Source organism: Taudactylus pleione, unplaced genomic scaffold, assembly GCF_031769625.1.
Source record: "Taudactylus pleione unplaced genomic scaffold, aTauple2 ptg000518l, whole genome shotgun sequence".
Lineage (NCBI taxonomy): Eukaryota > Metazoa > Chordata > Amphibia > Anura > Myobatrachidae > Taudactylus > Taudactylus pleione.
The window spans coordinates 9950415-9970103 of NW_028284920.1; the positions used below are offsets into that span (position 1 = coordinate 9950415).

The 19689-nt window shown below is 44.0% G+C and overlaps 1 protein-coding gene across 7 annotated transcripts in view; it reads left to right on the forward strand.

The window, feature by feature from the left end:
• TACC2 (transforming acidic coiled-coil containing protein 2) overlaps positions 1–19689 on the forward strand; it is a 185608-nt gene that overhangs the window by 98851 nt on the left and 67068 nt on the right. The window lies entirely within an intron of this gene.

Sequence of the window (19689 nt, forward strand, 5' to 3'; positions counted from 1 at the left end):
AATGCTATACTGTAGGCAGTGCTGGAATAATCAGACATGTAACACCATGATGTGTGACAGAAACACAACTACAGGTTACTACAGTAAGTGCTAAATGTGTCAGAGGGCAAAGATTGCTTAGAGGCTATGGGTATATATTCACCTGTTCACAAGGGCAGCCCAACAGTGGGATAATGAGACACAGACCGATATGGTGTAAGTATTGTGAGACAGCAGTACGGTAAAACAGGTTACTAAATTGTAAGTGTATCAGACATAGAAACCAACTTTTTTAAATGATTTGGGGTGCTCACATAACCCTCCCGTGTGCAATACAGGAGTCTGAAAGTGAGATTTGCCTCCCCTGTGTTAGTTTGCATTGTGCAGCATATGATCAGGGCTTCCTGCTGCCAGATAAATCAACATTTCCACATTGAATTCTGAGGTACAGAATGTCCTGAGCTGTCTGACAAGTACAATTGTTGTGCTGGTAACTAACCAAAGTCACTGATGTGGGGACACTGACAGGATGCTGTAAATGCCTGTAACTGTTACCCTGCAGGTTCCTACTCCTTATATGGGAGTATTTAACCATTCACTTGCTTGACTAGCGCCTCTTATGGATTGCTCTGCTTGCCGGTACAATGTAAACCTGCTGGAACAATGCATTGCACTGGGTACAACTGAAGTTGAACATATTCTGTTTATTGTTTTGTAGAGACTCTTTTCTCCCACTTTCTACCATACATAGCTTTATGTGCACCTGTAATCCAGCAAAATAGTTGCAACCTCCATTTCTGTGGCCAGTTCCATAAAAGAGCATGTGCTGTACAACTGTGTATAGGCTAAGCGGCAAAATAGGAAATTTGCACACAATGGGCCTTTCTAGTCTTAATATTGCTTATTTTAACTTGGGATTGTGCTCCTAAGAGAGAGAATTTGGAAGCACATTGCTCACAGCCCATTAATATTGGCAGGGATGACTAACCCAAACAATGGCCTAAAGTGCTTCTACACCGTAATCTGCTATAGTGTTGACTCCTGCGGGACACAAGGGTTTGAATTCCCTAGTAATGACATCATAGTGGTCCCATTGCGCACATTTCATTCTGCTTTATACTGGGGGTGGGGGCTGCGTGCATAGACGGAACAGCTGGTACCTCACTGAACCATGACATCTGCAGCTACACTCAATGTCATCTAGAAGGAACATTAAACATTATTTCCATTAATCCTCTAACATGTATAATTTGCATAAACCCAATGGTGCATAGGAATAGCATGGCAATCCATCTCAGCACACTTGCTCTTTGCGTTAACCTTTTGAAGGTTCAGAGTAATGGTCAAAATAAATATTAGTTATTCAACGAAGGTCAAGTAGATGTCCCATGTAACAATGAACTGGGAATAAAACTAGAGGGCTGTAAACTTTTTGGGAGGTCAGTGGTACAGTATTCTGCAATAGTTCAGAATCCAGCTGGGTCAGTTTTTGAGGTGAGTCTTGGCTAATCTTGCTATAATTTTTCATCTCCTGCTTGTTTCTCACTGGATTTGAAGTAGACTGGGATAGTGCTACCTGTACATAATTCAATAATAAAAAATACTCAAAGCTACACAGAGTATTTCAGGAGATTTTGTTCTGTGTTCTAATCTTCTGGAAGGCAGTGACCTGTCCTCTCGGAAGGTTATGTCATTGAGGACAGTGCTACATGTGATAGGGTTAGTGTTTTGATGTGAAGAGGGAAATGGATGTAGGCTGGAAGCTACAGCTGATAATTTGATAGTGGATAGAGACATGAGGCAATATCCAACTGACGCAAGCAGATTGCGATGTCAAATGCACCTTCCACAATACGGTTGGAAATTCTGAGTGTGCAGGTGTTGTTATTGCAGACACCAGCGGATGACTCAAACTATGTACAGTACAGTTACTTAACCAGTGATGTTGGTTTATTGAAAGATAGCAGGTAAAGCCATACTCACTGTTACATGTACACTGGTGATGGAGCGGAGCTTGAGCAAAGCAGGATTCTATGCAGCTCACCTGTAGGTGAGTGTGCTGCAAACGGGTAGTGGTGCAGGGATACTGGAACAGCTTTATGTGCAGGTATTAACCGGTTCTCTCATAAGTAGAGACTTCTGTCTCCCACTGTGTCACTCTACACAGCACACAGTAAAAACAATATGGCTCCTGCACATGCTCAGTAGTGATCTCTGCGGCTATCTTGGAACAGGTCATGAAGCCTCCCTGGAGACACAGAAAAAGTTTAGTTTTTGTGTAGTAGCACACTCCTCTTTCAACAAATACAACACGTTATTCTACAGAAAAAAAACCCTCAGACCCACCAGTCCCAGAGTTGTGGATACCTAGGTGCTGGCTGAGTGTGGCGGAATTTCTATTAATGCACTATTCATTTTATGCCAGGTATATAGTGAAGGTTGGGGCATGTGACAATAGGAGGCACAGCAAAAGTGGTATGGGGGTGAGGGTGTTATATAAAATTAAAATATTTTTATAGCCCCACATTTCAAATGACACTATACAGTATTATGTATTTAACTAATATAAAATCTGAAAGAATGAAAAAAAGTATATTGTCAAAGTCGACTTTCAGCCTGCCCACATACTGGCATATCTTGCGTTCAGCTCGGACAACAACAAATAGATCTGGGAGTTCGGTGACACAGACAACTAATGACTTGGACTAAAACTTCTTGACTGACCGTTGCCTATTTTGTATAATTAAATCCAGTTTGAATAGATTATTGTCACTTATTTACTAGTTATCTATCTATACATAGTATAAAATAAAGTCCCTGGTAGGGTCTGTCTGTGTGTTCGGGCACATCTCGACAACCACCAGACGGATTTAGATGCCGTTCTCACTATTCTATAGAGTATTTGCAGAGGAAGGTTTAGGTGTATGACACATTAACGTACATATGACAAAAGGGAGCTGAACAGTGACGATTTTAGGGAAGCAAGGCAATGAAAAAAGGGACGTCCGTGCGCTTTCTTGGCTGAGGCTGCCTAAACTGATAAAAACTTTATTTTATACCATATAGAGATTGATACGTATTATCCGGTTTCTCCAGAAAATTTTTTGTAAGCCCTGTTTACTGATACATTTCCTTTTACTGTTTCCATTTCATATATGTGAAAAAGTTTTAATTTCAAATGAGTCCAATCCCCGGTAAGAGTCTGTTTTGGCATGACAATAAATAAAGCACAGGGACAGACATTTAACGTGGGTGGAGATTACCTAAGTGGACAACTTTACGTGGACCTTTTGCATGTCACATCAAAACGAAATCCATACGTGTTGAAGTCTGGAGGAAAAACGACTAATGTCGTCTACAAGGCAATCTTATAAGACCGTGGTGAAAAAAGACTGTCGCCATAAATTAAAAATTGCTCCCATGCGAAGCCGGAGCAGGTCGCTAATTTACATTCTGCTACAGTTTACACAGAATATTTGGCCATTCGCATCAGTGGAGCTCACAATCTATATTCCCTACCACATGTACACACAAATACTTACTAGGGTGAATATTTGTCAATAGCCAATTAACCAGTATATTTTTGGAGTGTGGGAGTTAACCGGAGAACCCAGAGGAAACCCGTGCAAGCACAGTTAGCACCATGGTGGGAATTGAACAGAAGACCTCAGTGCTGTGAGGCAGCAATGCTAATCATTGCACCAACTGTGCTTATTTATATAACACACATATTAGACAGTGCTTTACAGAGAATATTTCTGTTGTTCACATAAATCCTTTACACAGTGGAGTTTACAATCTTTATTCCCTGTCACATAGACACACTTAGACACAGGGTTAAATTTTTTTTTGTCAGAAGTAAATTAGCCTACTAGGATGTTTTTCTTTAGTGTGGGGGGTAACCCAAGCAAACATAGGTAGAACATGCAAACTCCACACAAACAGTGCCTTAGTGAGGAATTTAACTCATGACCTCAGGGCTGTGAGGCACTAACATAGGGATGCTAAAATATATCCTTTTAATCAGGGACTCATGAATTACACAGGTTCTGTGGCTGGCTGATTTTGTCCTCATGTCACCTGGTTTTACAGAACCTGTGTAATCCATATGTGTCCTTGATTAAAGGGATATTATAGCAACCCTATACTAATGCTAACCACTACACTAACCGTGCTGTCCCTAGATTGGATTTTAATAATTCTGAATGATAAGTGGATTGTCCAGTGTCTGTCCGGCCAATTTGCATAAATGTGACCACCCAGATCTGTCTCGAATGACAGATGTCGTGTTCAGAGACTGGACATAGTGACCTCTCATGTTTTCCACAGAGCCTAAGCATGTGACCCGATGACATACAGACATACAAGTATCTTGTATTACACACAGCACCTTGCTAAAAGTGTCCAGTACAAACTATGCAACTATACGCTTTGTGCATTTATGAAGCAGATGTTTTTTACCTTGGGGTAGCTGGAGCTTTTTATCTTTTGTGTCATGAAGGGCTCTATTTACTACAATCCGCATATTGAATGCAGATTGTAGTGTGATATTATCAACTGAATTTGCATTGCGAATTCAAGCAATATCACAGGGATTTGCTACAAATCCCTTGCAGGGACAGAGCTTGCGAGAAAGCTCTGTTCCTGCGAATCCCCTCCACACACTAGTCACGGTAATTTCACAAAAAATACCGTGACAAAGTGCCCGCACATGCGCCGACCGCTTACCCCCCACCCACCGGCGCTAAGCCCCTCCCCCGCGACCCCCCTTCCCTCCCCCCTCCCTTAATAGCACTTACCTGCATGATCCGGGCCTCCAGTGATGTCTTCCATGCGTCCGGTCAGGTGATATCCCACTCTGCACTGGGACCCGATCACCTGATGACCGGGCCGCAGTGCACTATGGGAGACCAGCTGACCGGAGGGGAGACATCACCGGAGGCAGGTAAGTACAAATTTTTTTTGACATTTTTTTTTTACAGTAATCAGCTTGCGGTCTGTTTAGACCACACAGCTGATTACTGGGACCGACTCCCGGCTCTGCTCTCCCCGTTAGAACAGAGCAGGAGTCTGGTAACGGGGGGAGATCCTGGATAACGCCACCTGCAGGTGGCGTTATTATCACAGGGCCTCCCTAGGTATTTTTTTCACTATTTATTTTTAGTAACTTTGGCCAGATCACATTTCCCATTACAATTATGGGAAATGCGATCTGATTACTAAAAATAAGTGATACTTAGGGGATGGAGTAGAATTTTACGAATTCTACTCCAATTGCCCTGTAATAACTATAGGTGATACTAAAATAATGTGAAAAGGGTGTGAAAACTCTACACAGTGGTAACATTGGATCCCTGAAGACATACTAGGGGGTTGAGGTCCCGGTCGGACCTTCCATTGGTATACTTTGGGCAGAACTTTGACCCGGGGGTGGCAATTGGTCTGGGATGCCTAAAGGAGTGGTTGGGGTCCCGGTCGGACCTCACTGCGCTGGGAAGATCCTTGACCCAGGAAGCCTGTTGTGGGCCTTCCACTGGATGGAACTTGAAAATTTAAACCTGAGCAACACCGGGTACTTCAGCTTGTTCAATATAAAGATAACGCAGGAGATATCACTGATATCTTTTGCTTACCTTTCAGCCCCAATCTGACCATCTGTCCCCATACTAGTGTAAATTCTCAAGCTCTGGAAATACAAAATTTTCTAAGCGTGACTCAAGAACATTCGCCATCTTAAGATGGCGTTTGTTCCCGCATCCCCGCTGCTTCCCTATGGGAAGGAGTCCGGAAGCCACGCATACGTGAACCCAAGTTCATGCATGCGCAGTAGCACTGCCGAGCCAGGCTGTAGTAGCGGTGAAGGAATCGTGGGGACAGCTGATCTTCGGATCAGCTGTTTCTGCGCAGGTGCAATGGTTATTTGCTCCTGCTCTAGCTGCGAATTAGAATGTTAATTATCGGGGACCACCTCTAGTAATTCACATAATGAAAAGTCCATTTAGTCACATATCAAAAAAACATGAAACAATTATGTTTTTGAACTTGATTGAAAGTCACCAGTTCTGTAAACATTAACAAAGGTCTTCACAGATACCAAAAGAATACTATGATAATGTCTATCAAGGGCCATACTCAATTGGAGGCGAAAAGTCCGTTATCGGCGATAATTTATCGCCGATGACGTCATTTTCGCCTATTTCAATTATCCCCATATTCAATTTCAAATACTTTTCGCTGGTGCGAAAAGTCTTTGTTAAAAAACGGTGATAAGTTTTCACCATGTAATACATGGTGAAAAAAAGTGCAGAATTGGGGTTTAGGGGTGCAGGCTTAAAAAAAATAGCCTGCAGCCCTGGGAGTGTCCCCTAAAAGTGATCTGTCAAAAAAGATTTAAAAAAAAACCTTAGCACCCTCCAAAAAATGTACTTTCATTTTGGGGCGAAAACAAAAATTATTGGGGAACAAAGTTTTAAACTAGCAAAATTGATTCCATGTATGCGGCAGGTATTTTCTAGAATGCAGGTGGTAGCGGCAGGTGGATTTTTGAAGAATTTAAAAAAAATGGCTTTAGGGACTTAGAAATATGCTTACACCCATTTTCATGTACCCCAAATTTGATGGGCATACTTATTTAAAAAGAATAAATAAATGCTATTCTTCACCCCTTCTTCACAGGCGCATTTATGCACCTGCCGCAGCTATTTAAAAACCCAACTTACCTTCCGCAGGCCAAAACGGGGGTACCCATAGTGATCCCCCATGTCAGACCATCTTTAGGGGGGTGCCAGGATGATCTCCCAAAAATTGACTTTTCCGATACTTACCTTTCCGCCGGGTTCTGTTTTCGCCAGATCTAAATTGAATACAGGGATAAGCTGGCACACGCCCGATACTTTATCCCAGGAAAACCTCCGGGTGATGGCGAAAAGTCTGACCTTGGACTTTTCGCCTCAAATTGAATACGGGCTATTCAAATATCACAAGTTTTTGTGAGTCATCACATGTTATAAGCTATATAAAGAACGTTCTTTCAGTTAGTAGTATAAATATTGGCCCTTCCTTTTCTCCAATACAGTGCAAAGAGCAGGAATAGTCAGTAACAGAGCAGTGGCAGGGTATGTTTATCTTAGGGTATGTGCTTGCGGAAGGTTCTGTTCTGTCTATTAAGTGTTTGGACGCAGGGGAGATGGAATCAGTGCATTAACATGCGCACAGTAATTATAAAAAATGGTTCAGAAGAAAGTTACTCTTTACACTGCTCTACTTTCTTTCATCCATATTCATGCTCCTTCTGTGGGAAAACACCATGTGCATGATAATACGTTTCTTCCAAGAGATGAATTCTGTCTTTCCCAGAAAAGACCTGATCGTTTTTATACAGGGCCACCTCTCCTACAAGCATATTTATCACTATTTGCAAATAAAATGTGAATGTAATGCAAAAATATCGATTAGATTTGCATTACGATATTTGTAATTTTCGTAAGAATGTATTAATATCCGCATCACAGGACAGAGCTTGTGAGGAAGCTCTGTCCCGGCGAATCCCCTCCCTGCACTTCTCAGGGTATTTTATTAAAAATAATACACCTAGAGAATGTGTCTGCGCACGCGCTGGCTATCCCTCCGCTGTGCCCCCTCCCTGATGAGATCTCCCCCTGCTACCAGGCTCACTGCCTCCTCTCTTGGCTATAGACCTAGCTCGCCATCTGTAATACAAGATAATAAAATAAAACCTGCACGTTGCAGCCAGGGATCGATGATTGGTGGCCTCCTTCTCTGTGACCCGGTCAGCTGATTTGTGCGGTCAGCTGATGTGCAGTGTAAGTACTGGTCAGCATCTCAGCTGACCCGAGTCACAGAGAAGGAGCTCACCGATCCCTGGGTACATTTAAGTTTTATTTTATTAATTTTCTATTTAAACACACAGGCTGATCACAAAAGCCAGCTCTGGGCTCTGCTCTGCCTGTCAGCATGCAGGAAGGGCAGAGCAGGAGTAGGGGGAACGGAGGGAAGCTGGCATTATTATTGCAATGCTCCCTCCGGTATTATTTTGCACTAGCTGGGATACCCGGCATTGTCCTCGTCTATAACCCCATTCCATTAATCCAGGAAAAGGACCCCACTGTATGCTAACATGCATGCAAGCAGTGGCGTAACTACGTGGGTGCAAGGAGTGCGATGTTATGGTGCCCGAGCTGCCTCTGGCACACAGTTACGCACACAAAGTGGGCCGGTCCAGTCAGGGTAGTCGAGGGGGTCCGGGGGTCAGCGGTGTTGTGTGTTGATTTGGTGCCGGCCTGCCAGCTGATCACAGCTGGCGCACTGGCAAGCAGACCTAGAGAGGTAGTGCCGCCGGTCGTGAGACAATCGGAGCTGTCTCATGACCGGCAGCCAATCAGCAGTGGCGGCTGCCAATCAGCAGTGGCGGCTCCTGATTGGTTGCCACTCCGCGAGCTCTGATTGGCTTGCGAGCGGCACCAGATTCAAATTGCACTGGCACTGTCTGTTCATGTCTGCCGCTGCCGGTCAAGCCCCATATATGGGGAACTACTACTATGTGGTATAATCCGTAAAGGGCATTAATGCGTGGTTTAAGGTGTAAGGGATATTACTGTGTAGTGTAAGTGGCAATACTGTGTGACAATGAATAAGGGGCACTACCACTGCGTGGCATAATGTGTATAAGTGGTACTACATGAATGGGCCCTGTATGGGGGCAAGTGTATGTGTTTTTTTTTTACCTCGGGGGGGGGGGGGGGCTTTTAAGATCCTGCTATGTGGCCCCCAAAGTTCTAGTTACACCCTTGCATGCAAACACAGGGGGCCGATTAATATATATGGTCACTTTATAAAGGACTATATCTCTGGATTTTATATGAACTTGCATGAGTCATAAAGTTTGACACTGCTAAGACTATGATGTTCAAAGGACACTTTTGTAGCTTTCACACAGGTTTTTGGCACACTGCCAATTTGCGCAGTTGCTAATATCAGCGGTGATATGTAAATGTTTGCATTCACATTGTGATCGCAGCCTAAGATAAGAATGCCCACTTCCTCTTACATCCGTACACTTGGGCAACACAGCGAAACAATTGCTAACATCGGACCCATATGAACAGTTAAGGCAGCTCAGACCTCACTCTGGAATAGCTTACTTAAGCGCACGCTATAAGGCCTCATGTTGCATATGGTATCGCAGTGGCTGCTTTAAGCACACCCCTGCAACCACTTCCTGTCAATCACTCTGTCATGGGTCTACGTATCCTCTGCGATTGCAGTCCCGATCGCAATAGCTAGTATGCGCACGCATGCACAGAAAGCAACAATCAGCCAATTACCTGCATATAAGTAACTGCGATCCTTGCTGAATCAGGCCCACAGACTGAACATACCATAGCATATTATTATACGGATGTAAATGTGCATTTTTATCTGGCAACTCAGTATCTAACCTCAGAGGAGCCTGTGAATGTCGGCTGATTTTAAGTTTTCATCTGTAGGTGGGAAAAAAAGCAAAATGCCTATTTTTGGCTAAAAATGTGGTGATTTATTTCAGAACCCTTTGGACACTCCCCTTAATGATAAATGAACCCAAAAAATTGTAATTTGCATAATTGGGACAAAAATGACCTGTCAAGTTTGGTTGAAAAAAAAAAAAAAAAGTTGAAAATGGGTTTAACGTATTGGTTCTGGTATTTCGGGGGGCTGTATGGTTGCAACATTTTTTTTAATCATTGCACGTGGCTGCAGCAGGTGGTCTTTTTTTTTTTACTTTTTTCTAAGGGCACTTTTATGACACAATTTACGTGCAGCAGTAATTTCCTGGAAAAAAAATAGCTTTCCATATTTGACATTTTTTCGTAAACGCAAATTACAGCCAACCGACGCAATGTAAGTACTCTAAATAATTATATTGCGCCCACTAAGACACCTCTACATTAATTTCCTATGGACGTTAGCCTTTTTTTGGGGGTACAGACCTCTTTTTCTAGATGTCCTGACATTTTCGCCTGTTTTCAGAGGATAATTGAGAGCGCGCATGCTGGAATCGGCGATAATATCTGAAAAATGGGCCCATATTATCGCCGCTAATTGAATATGGCCCTAAGAGTGTACACAGGCCCGGAAACAAATCTCGGGGCCCGGTACACTGATATCTCTGGGGGTTAATGGCTTAATAGCACTAATGATCTCTCAGCTTTAAGTAAGGTAAAGAAAAACACTTACCTCACCGCACAGTCGCTCTCAGTGCTGCGGCTGCCTCATGGGTGGAACTGGGGAGGGTGTCAGAAACTGTAGAGAGTGTTGCTGGCTGCTGCTTGAAGTTCTGCCTGGCGGGCGGCGGTTACGTCGCGCTCGCCTGTTCCAGTTCCACTTCTACGTCCAACTTCCTGCAATATTCCTCTTAGTTGGCTGGCAGCCATGGTGGCAGTGACAGAACAGCCTCGGAGGGCCGGTGCAGGGTGCAGCGCCATGAGTAGTGACATGATCACAACATCATTCATGCTATGCACAGACCAGGTGATGGGGTAACAGAAGGGGCTTCTAGTGCTTAATTGTGATTTATAACATAGTGCAGTCAACATATAAATCACCATTAGACTCCCCAGCCCTGTTTTGTGACACTATGAACGTCGGGGGCCCTCTGAACCTTGGGGACCGGGACGGGTGTACCCTTTGCATTACCCTGTCACCGGGCCTGTATGTACATCTTTAAGTACATGGGGCATATTCAATTAGCAGCCTGGTTAAGTGCCTGGACCTATTCAATTACTGCCCATGGTAAGCCCTGAGGGAGGAAGGAGTGAACAGAACTCCACATTGAGTGCACCCTCAGGATTTACTGTGCACAGTAACTGCATAGCTCCGGGCACTTAACCTGAAATCTATGCCTTACCGCCAGTTAACCGCAGGGCTTTCCGCGGGATATGGGGCTTGCTGCGGGTTTCAATTGAATTGCTTCCGCCACTTAGCCTGGGAGCTAAAAGCCTGCGGCAAGTCCTGTGGCTGATTGAATATGCCCCTATGTGATAAGGTGGCATAACTTCATTAAACGTTTACTGAACAATGTTAATGTACCAAATTCTTATTAGTTTTGTATGATGGTAAATCAATGCTCAGTTTGCTTTTACTTGTTATCTGATTATGATGTTTAATGTAAAGTGAAGCAGGAGGCATGGGTTATGTAATTTCAGGAGATAGTGGAAATTAATCCATAGACCAGTCTAGTTGTATTTGTAATTGAATATGCTTACCCCAAGGGCAGTGGCTCATAAAATTTTGGGAACCACTGCTCTGCCTTAGTTAATTGGGCCAGAATGAAGTATGAAAATAGTAATTTTTCAAAGACACTGTTGGAAGTATTGTGTATTGCCATGTGACTATTAAACACATTAGTACAGCAGATTACATAATAGTTTTTAGTAAATGGTACTTTTTGAGGTACTAAATTCCTGTCACCTAGAATTGAACTACCGTTCAATCGCTGTGCTGAGTTATTCCTGGAAATGCCGCAGTGACATGTAGATCTATAAAGTATACTTGTAGACCTGTATGGAATAACAGCTGTCTCTCTAAAAGACTTACACCCCCCCCCAACATTTGTGTGACAATGTCTGCACAATACCACTAGTTTTCTTATATATGGTTCTGTAAGAGTAGACTGACTGCAATTTCATATTTTTTATATAATTGAATAGCATTATGATCGTCAGTTGTGGGATTTATTCTCTATGAATGTTCAGGGTGCAATGCATGTGGAATAGATGGTTGCACATAATGTTTGAACTCCTCGCGGCCACTGTTAGGTTGTCGGCAGGGCCAGATTAACAATGGGGCGAATGGAGCTCCAGCTCCAGATCTCCACATAAAAATAGGCCCATCATCATGGCAGGATGATGATGACCAGCTGCCTAGCTGGCCCACAGTTACCATAAATCATAGGTATTAAACAATTATTTCTGGGTTACTCACAAAATTATGATTTTTCTATATTTAGGGAGACAATGGGGCTGTACACACTCACAGAGCATTGGTCACAGCTACCCTGCTTCTTATAAAGGCATTTCAGCTCCAGGCTCATGTAGTCCTTAATCCGGCCCTGGTTGTCGGTGAGACTGAGAAAACCATTGCTGATTAGCTGGGTTTTCACCTGGGATCTAGATTAATAAATAGGGGAGAAGCTTCATTCTGTGCAGTGATACAGAACAGAACGCACCCACTAACTCACCAATGGTAAATAGACCCCTAAAATAGATTTCAGTGCAGTATGTCTTTAAATGGATCATGGATTGGAGAAGTCTCGAGTCAAAGATTGTTCTGGTTCCAAGACTATTTATGTGTCATCATCACACAATAGCAGCACAGTGTCCACACACATAAAAATCCAGGAGCAGCCTGTTTTATGTCACTGAACACAGTGGTTGCACTGTTATAAAGGTCATCAAGGAATGTGAATAGTCACACTATGGCCTTCAAAGTTTTTCCGAAAACTGTAACTCAGAAACAATAAACCCCATCACATAAAGTTGCATGAAAGGCATCAATCACTAAATATTTTATATATTTTATATGAGGGTGTCCTCCGAAGTGTTGTTCTTTAAGTGCATAAAAACAAATACCCCATAGCCCATATGATGTGGTGCATAAGTGAAGTCCTACAAATGGGGTGTTGCACATTTTTTGCACTGAGCGCTGATTGCTGGTTTTAACAATGATCGCCTTGGAAAGTTTTGGGAGGTCACAAACAGGTGCAGGTGTAAAGGGCAATGTTTTATTGAAAGTGAGTTGACCTCTCCTGTATAACTGCTGTCAAAATCAGTGATTGTCATATGGGCCATGTACAACATAATGATTATATCTCCAGTAAAATATACATTACATTGCCAAGTACTTCACCTATAACAACCCTCATTCCCGGATCTACTATCGTTCACTGGTACTCGACTGCTGCCATAACTTAAACTCTAAGTAGTGTAGGCTTAAGATCACAGATACATATATTTAAAGGGAACAGGACACTTCAAATATGACTAAATGGCATAAGAAACTAAAAGCACTAGCTAAATATATAATTTAACTAGATAGCACCAGGAACTAATGCACTAGCCAAATGTGCCAACTAAATATAAATTACTAGGTAATACTAAAACTGTATATAGAAAACAGTTAACCAAATCTTCAGAATAGCTTTCGTAATTACACTGAAGAATATGCCAACAGGTTTTCTGAATAGCACTGCAGGAGAATGCTGAGCAGATCTTTCAAAATATTAGTAGTAATTTGCATCGGGGAGAAATGCTAACAGTTAACAAGTTTTCTGCATAGCACAGATAATTAAACTCCAGAAATGCTGAACAGATCTCCAAGTTGCACAAGTAATTTGCACAGTAGAGAAATGCTGGCAGCTAGCAGGTTTCTGCATAACAAAGATAATAGCACTGTAGAGCAAGGTTGGCCTGATCTTCCAAATAGCACAGATGATTTACACAGTAATCTTCAGAATAACCCAGATTAGTTGCACTGTAGAAACATACTGACATGACTCTGAACTTCTAAATAGCGCAGATGATTAAACTGTAGAGAGACACTGGCAGATCTTCTGAATAACCCAGATAGATTGCACTGTGGAGAAATGCTGATAGATCTTCCAAATAGCACAAATAAACATACTGTATAAAGCAGCATAGAGCAGGAATCCAAGTAAACACCAGTACTGATCGGGACGATTACAACTCATAAAGTGTGCTAAGAGATAAATTCCTAAAAAGGCTGAACGGCCAATCATAACAGTTTCGGAAACCAGCAAAGTTCTGAACTCAAGATTCAAAACACAGCACTATGACTCCTGGTGTGCACACCTGACTGGTTGCCAGGAGACTGATTAAAGTAGTTAGAGCTAACCTCAACAGGAACTGTTGAACTGTTTTTCTTCTGGATTCTAACATTTTTTACCAGACTTGGTACTCTTGATGCAGAAAAACATTTCAAAAGTCTATTTATGTAATGTTCTGGTTGAGTTGTGGGCCCGGGGTGGTGACAGGAGCAAATACAGAAGCTGACAAGCAGGCTGGCAGGTAGCGTTTACACAGGTAACCAAATGTGAGCACAGAGAATTCCCTCTCAGCTAGGCTGAGATACACGTTGCACTGGCAATGAAGGAAGGCTCTGGACCTTCCTAAATACCCCGTGCCACGCTATGACTGGCTGGGGGGAACACATGACTCACCAGGATTGGGCAGTTGAATCACATGGTCAGAAGGCAAGATGGTGGCGCCCATGCAAAACGGAACGGAAACACCGCCAGGTCTTATCAGCCCTTTATGACAAGGTGCCCGCACAGAACCACGTGCAGCCAAAGCCCCTCGCCAAACACCAGTGCCACTGCCAGACACTCCACGCCATAGTGACCTCACAGGTAATACCCGCCGACCACATTTATGATCACATCTGACCATATTATAGCAGTCATACTAGAGTGAAAATGACACTGTAATATTCCTGATTTCATATTTACAATCCACTTTGTGTGAGAGCTAGAACAAATGTGTTTGATGTTATTAATGCTAGGAGCCGCTGCAGCGGCTCACAGGTCCAGTGGAACCCAATCGTTGCTAGGCGAATAGGACACCGTGTCACACCAGTCGCAATGGCCTGATGGTTGCTAGGCAACTGAGACTCTCTGCAACCGCACTGCCTGTTGGTCGTGGTTGTTAGTACAGCTGGGATGCTTTCATTTTACCTACAGCTACTCAGCTGCAGTATAATTAATTGTAAGGGGACTGTCTCTGTTCTGGGGTTCTCATTGGCTCCCTGAATAGTTAAAGCACAGTCAGGGCCTTGGTGCATTGCTGTTTATAGCTTCTGTCCTGCCAGAAGTCACTTGCCTTGCTGCCATATTTTGGTAGTTTGCCAGTTTTTGCCAGCCATTCTTGCATTTCTACTTGTCTCTGCTTGTAGGAGCCCATTCCTTGTGCGGCCTAGTTTCCACATTGACTCTTTGTACCTGATTTAAGTCATAGCGGCATCCTAGTACCAGGTGAACTTACTTCACCCAGGAAAGGTGGCTGTTAAAGGTGAACACCTTTATTGGTCTGCAGATGGCATGTCACTAGGCGTGCATAACAAATAATGTTAAATTGGGAGGTTTTGACCTGAATATGACTGTACTGGAAAAGTTGGGAGAAATAGGAGGCCCAGTGTAAAATAATTACATAAAGTGTGCCAGCCTGAGGGTTGGTTTGGGTAGGAACAGGCGTGAGAGGCTGAAGGGGAGATCAGAGAAGCGTGAAGTAACTAGGGTGGCTTGAGCCAGGATGAGAGGAGATAGAGATACGGCAGTGGATGATGGTCCCGAAGGAAAGAAATAGAATGTCTTTATTGAACAGCAGGTTGGAATAGGACTGGATATATATTACTTAATGAATTGGCAGAATCGGATTGGGAACGATGATGCTGGGTTGATAGCTGGGTTGGTTTGAGACTGATGCTGATGAATTAAGGAACTTGATCGGTTGAGACCAATGTTGTTGAACTGAAGAACTTAATTCAGGAACTGGATATAACGGACAGGGGGGCGTGCACTGCTGAACTGGCAGGCACCTGACTCATTTTGCGCATGTGCAGAACTGGACTGCGATCCGGCACGCAGACTGTCATTGATTGACAGTCTGCTGCTGTTTGTGTACGGAGAGGGGGCGGCGAAGGCCTCCATTTCCCGAAAGGAGGCGTGTCGCCGCCGTTGGAGGGGGGGGGAGGGAAGAGACCAGGGTCTCCTCAGCTGATGGAGATTTCCTGGTCTCTTCCTCTCATCTGCGGCGGCTGGCTTGCATGACCCCATGGGTCACCTTAGCCGGCCGAAGTTAGTGCAGAGTATCCGATGCTGCATTGTACAACGCAGCTCGGATAAATAATGCAGCAGGAGGCGTGATGCCTCCTGTGTATTACCATATTTGCAAGGATGGCAATTGCAAAGCTGACTGCGTGCAGCTTTGCAATTGCGATCCATGCTGATTCAGGCCCTTGGACCGTTCAGATTCAGAGTACCAGGGAGCTCAGGACTGAGCTGTACTTTCAGCAAGAAGCGACGTTGTACTGGCAACAGAGGCCAGTCTGAAAATGGAATTTATAGGGGAGGATCCCCATGGATTGGATGCTGCGATCAGCTGGTCTGGGAGCAGCGCTCTGAGTGGAGGAAGAGTGTCAGGTGACAGAGTCCAATGTGGCTGCGCCCATACTGTTATTTAGGAGGGAACTCTGGCGTGCAGCCTGTGTGCCATCATGGTGGGAAGATATGCAGTGAGCAAGAGGCTACGAAAAGCCATCTCCATGCTCAGTAACAGGACACTGAGCGGACGGGGCAGGAGCACAACAGACAGAACTCAGGGCCTGATTCAGAGCCGCTCGTAAGCGGCCGCTCGTTCGTTCCGAGCGATGTTCGCACAACTGCGCATGCGTACGGCTGGTAATACGCATGTGCGAACCAGTCATTGCGGTCGGAAATTGTGTGCTCGCAAAATAGCGAATACCTGATAATTTGAGTGACAGGCTGAGGCGTTTGTGGGTGGTAACAGGGGAAGGTGCTTGAAAACGGGGAGTGGAGATCCGAACGCAGGCGTGCCAAACGGTCAAAACGGGCGTTTTAAGGGTGTGCATAATTAACAAAGCAGCGTCATCGTCCACATCACTTGGTTGTTTCTTAGCCTGAACTGCTCGCATGATTGCGGTAGGAAAATCCAACCACAAGCACTGCCAGCAGTTCAGATGCCTTCGATGTACTCGATTAATCAAATTAATAGCGGAGATGAGGTAGGATGCGAGCGGCCAGGGGGCGTCTTTATCAAAATAGCGGCCGCAGGTTTTGTTCGCTCGTTCAGACTTAGAGGCGTCAACAGACCGCAAAGAGCGAGCACTTCATTTAAATAGCCAGCCCTTTTTTCAGAACGACCGTCCGCAAATAGCGTCCGGCTCTGAATCAGGCCCTCAGCACCAGCAAGGAGCGATGTGCAGCATGAGCAGACCTCTGTGCTATCCTGGAGTGAGGCACAACATGAGCGGACCTCAGTCCTAGCCTGGACAGGCACTAGAGCGGTGAGAAAAGTGGTTTTAATAGTCCGAAGCGTGACAAAGTGTATTGTTCTTCCAGTGTCGATATATTCCCATAATATTGTAATTTAATATAAATCTCTGTACAGGAGTGTGAGATGACCCTTTGAAAGCGCCACATTCATACTTATCAATGAACAGATGGCTGTGTAATGTGAGCGTTATATGATGTCCCCATCTGCGCTGTCCAACACTCAGACACCTCTAAATCCCTCTCTGGCGGCCACTCCGTGCTTGAATCCCTCACAGCTCTATAGCTGTGGATACACCAGCATTTACTGACAGTTTGCTGGAGGCAGCAGTGGAACCGAATTAAATGAACTTTGACAGCTGGCCTGAATTTATGCATCTCAGCAAAGATGCAACACAGCTGGAAAAGAGAACAGGAATATTATGGTATAATTATTTACATATTATACTAATTTATTTTTAATGGCTGGTTTCACACCTGCAATCTAGTCTAGGATCAGCATATTTCTGCTGTTAACAAAACTCAGAAACCTTTAGGAGTCTTTTCATGAGTGTTCATGAGCGTATTTTCTTCTCGGTCCATTGAAATGATAGCATGTTATACCACTTTTACACCTAAATTCCGGGTCTGACGCGGAGTTGGAACAGGGTTCCAATCCGGATCAGACCCGGAATTTAGCCTGCGCCGACCCAGGACATTCCAGAGTCGGCGCCGTTCACACCGGAGTCGGGTCTGCATAGACCCGGCTTTTCCGGCGTTAAAGTGAACGCTTGGAGATGACGTCATCTCCAAGCGCCACTGAAGCCGGACCAATCTGCCGGCATGCGGCGCGCTCCTGGTCATCGTGAACCGGAGCGCGCCGTTCACACTGCAGAGTTTCACGGGTTACTCCCGTGTTAAACCCTGCAAGTTACCTGGGTTGGATTGCCGGGTCACTCGAATCATATGCATTTCAGTTGTATCTCTACTTGCGACTGACAGGGGAGCATGTAAGCTGTAACGGGGCGTTCTTGGGTAATGTTCAGTCAGGGCGGAATTGCGGGTTAGGCAGAATTGCCTGGAAGTGTAAATATATTTTGCACCAAGGATTTCGCTGATACAAGTGCACTCCAATGATAATGGCTATGAAACCAAGGGGCTTATTTACTAAAGGTAATTTTTAATAGTTTTAAAACTTGATAAAATTTTTTATCAAAATCTATCAACATTGATGTTGTGTTTCTGGGGCTACATCACACATTTACAGACAATTTTTGATTTTCTTTTTTTAAGTGTTAGTAAATGTGTGATTTAGCCCTAGAAACAATAAATCGATCAAAATTGACCTTTAGTAAATATATCCCCCAAGTGTAAGTATAGGGGATGTGCGATTGCAAAGAAGCATACAGCTCTGCAGTCTGCACACGGATTTACGTATTTAGGGCCTGGTTCATATTTGTATATAAATGCAAAAGTCGTTGTGATCTCTCACGGATCGCAATTGCGAAAATATGCTAATGACTCCTCCTGCTGTCCAGTGCATAGAGACGCCCACTGACTGCATCTCACTTCTGCCGCACACGCACATAACCGGAAACATCGAACGCAGGTCATACGTTTCTCTATTCACCCCCCGTTAATCTCCCCCAAACACTGACCACATGTCAGTGTGCAAATGAATCCTCTGTGCAAACGTAATTGTAATACAATCGCTGCGCGTGCGCAGTGCGGCTTATACGCATGCGCAATGGCCAATAATCATTCTGCGTAAACATCGGCATTTGCGTACAAACATGAATCAGGACCTTAGTACAATTGAGGGTGACTAGCGTTCTTCTCTGCATCAGAGTGTATGTGTCAACTTTATTGTAGTTTAGTTGCAGGTATGTTATATCGGGGGGTGGATGCAGGTTGGGAAAATGCACGTGAGGTGGTGGCACCAAAAAAATATGCAACTAATCTGCTCCATGCATCCTGTCGCTCAGTATTTTTACTGAATTTGCATCTTTTTCCACGGCTAATGCGGCAAAAGCGCAAAGTACACGTACCCTGTACAACAAAATTGGAATTGCATGCTAATGTAATACGGCAAGGCCGCTAATCTGAGGGAAGAGTGAAGAGACCAGGGGTCAGTATGACTGAGTCGCACCATGCATTCTGTACGGCAGCATTGTGCAAATTTACACTGACAGAACAGTGAGAAAAAAGTGCAAATCCGAAGTCCCCAGTGCACTACAAGACTGTAGTTGGAAAGTACAAAACTGGCTATTCATAACATGGTGTCTAAATCACACTAAGGGGTCTAGTTACTAAGCAGTGTTAGGAGACAGAGTGAAAAGTGATAAGGTGCCAGCCAATCAGCTCCCAACTGTCATTTTTCAAACACAGCCTGTGACATGACAGTTGGGAGCTGATTGGCTGGCACTTTCTTATCACTTTTCACTCTGTCTCCTAACACTGCTTAGTAAATAGACCCCTAAGTCACACTAAGCATCTTGCGCCATAGATGAATGAGGACACATCTCTAAGCATACGTTTAAGTATATTAAGGATGTTATTTAATGCAAAATGACATTTGCAGGGAACTTGGCTAGCAGCACTGCTTTTGGTATGTAATAAGATAGTGAAGACAGAAGTCACAGTGACCTGCT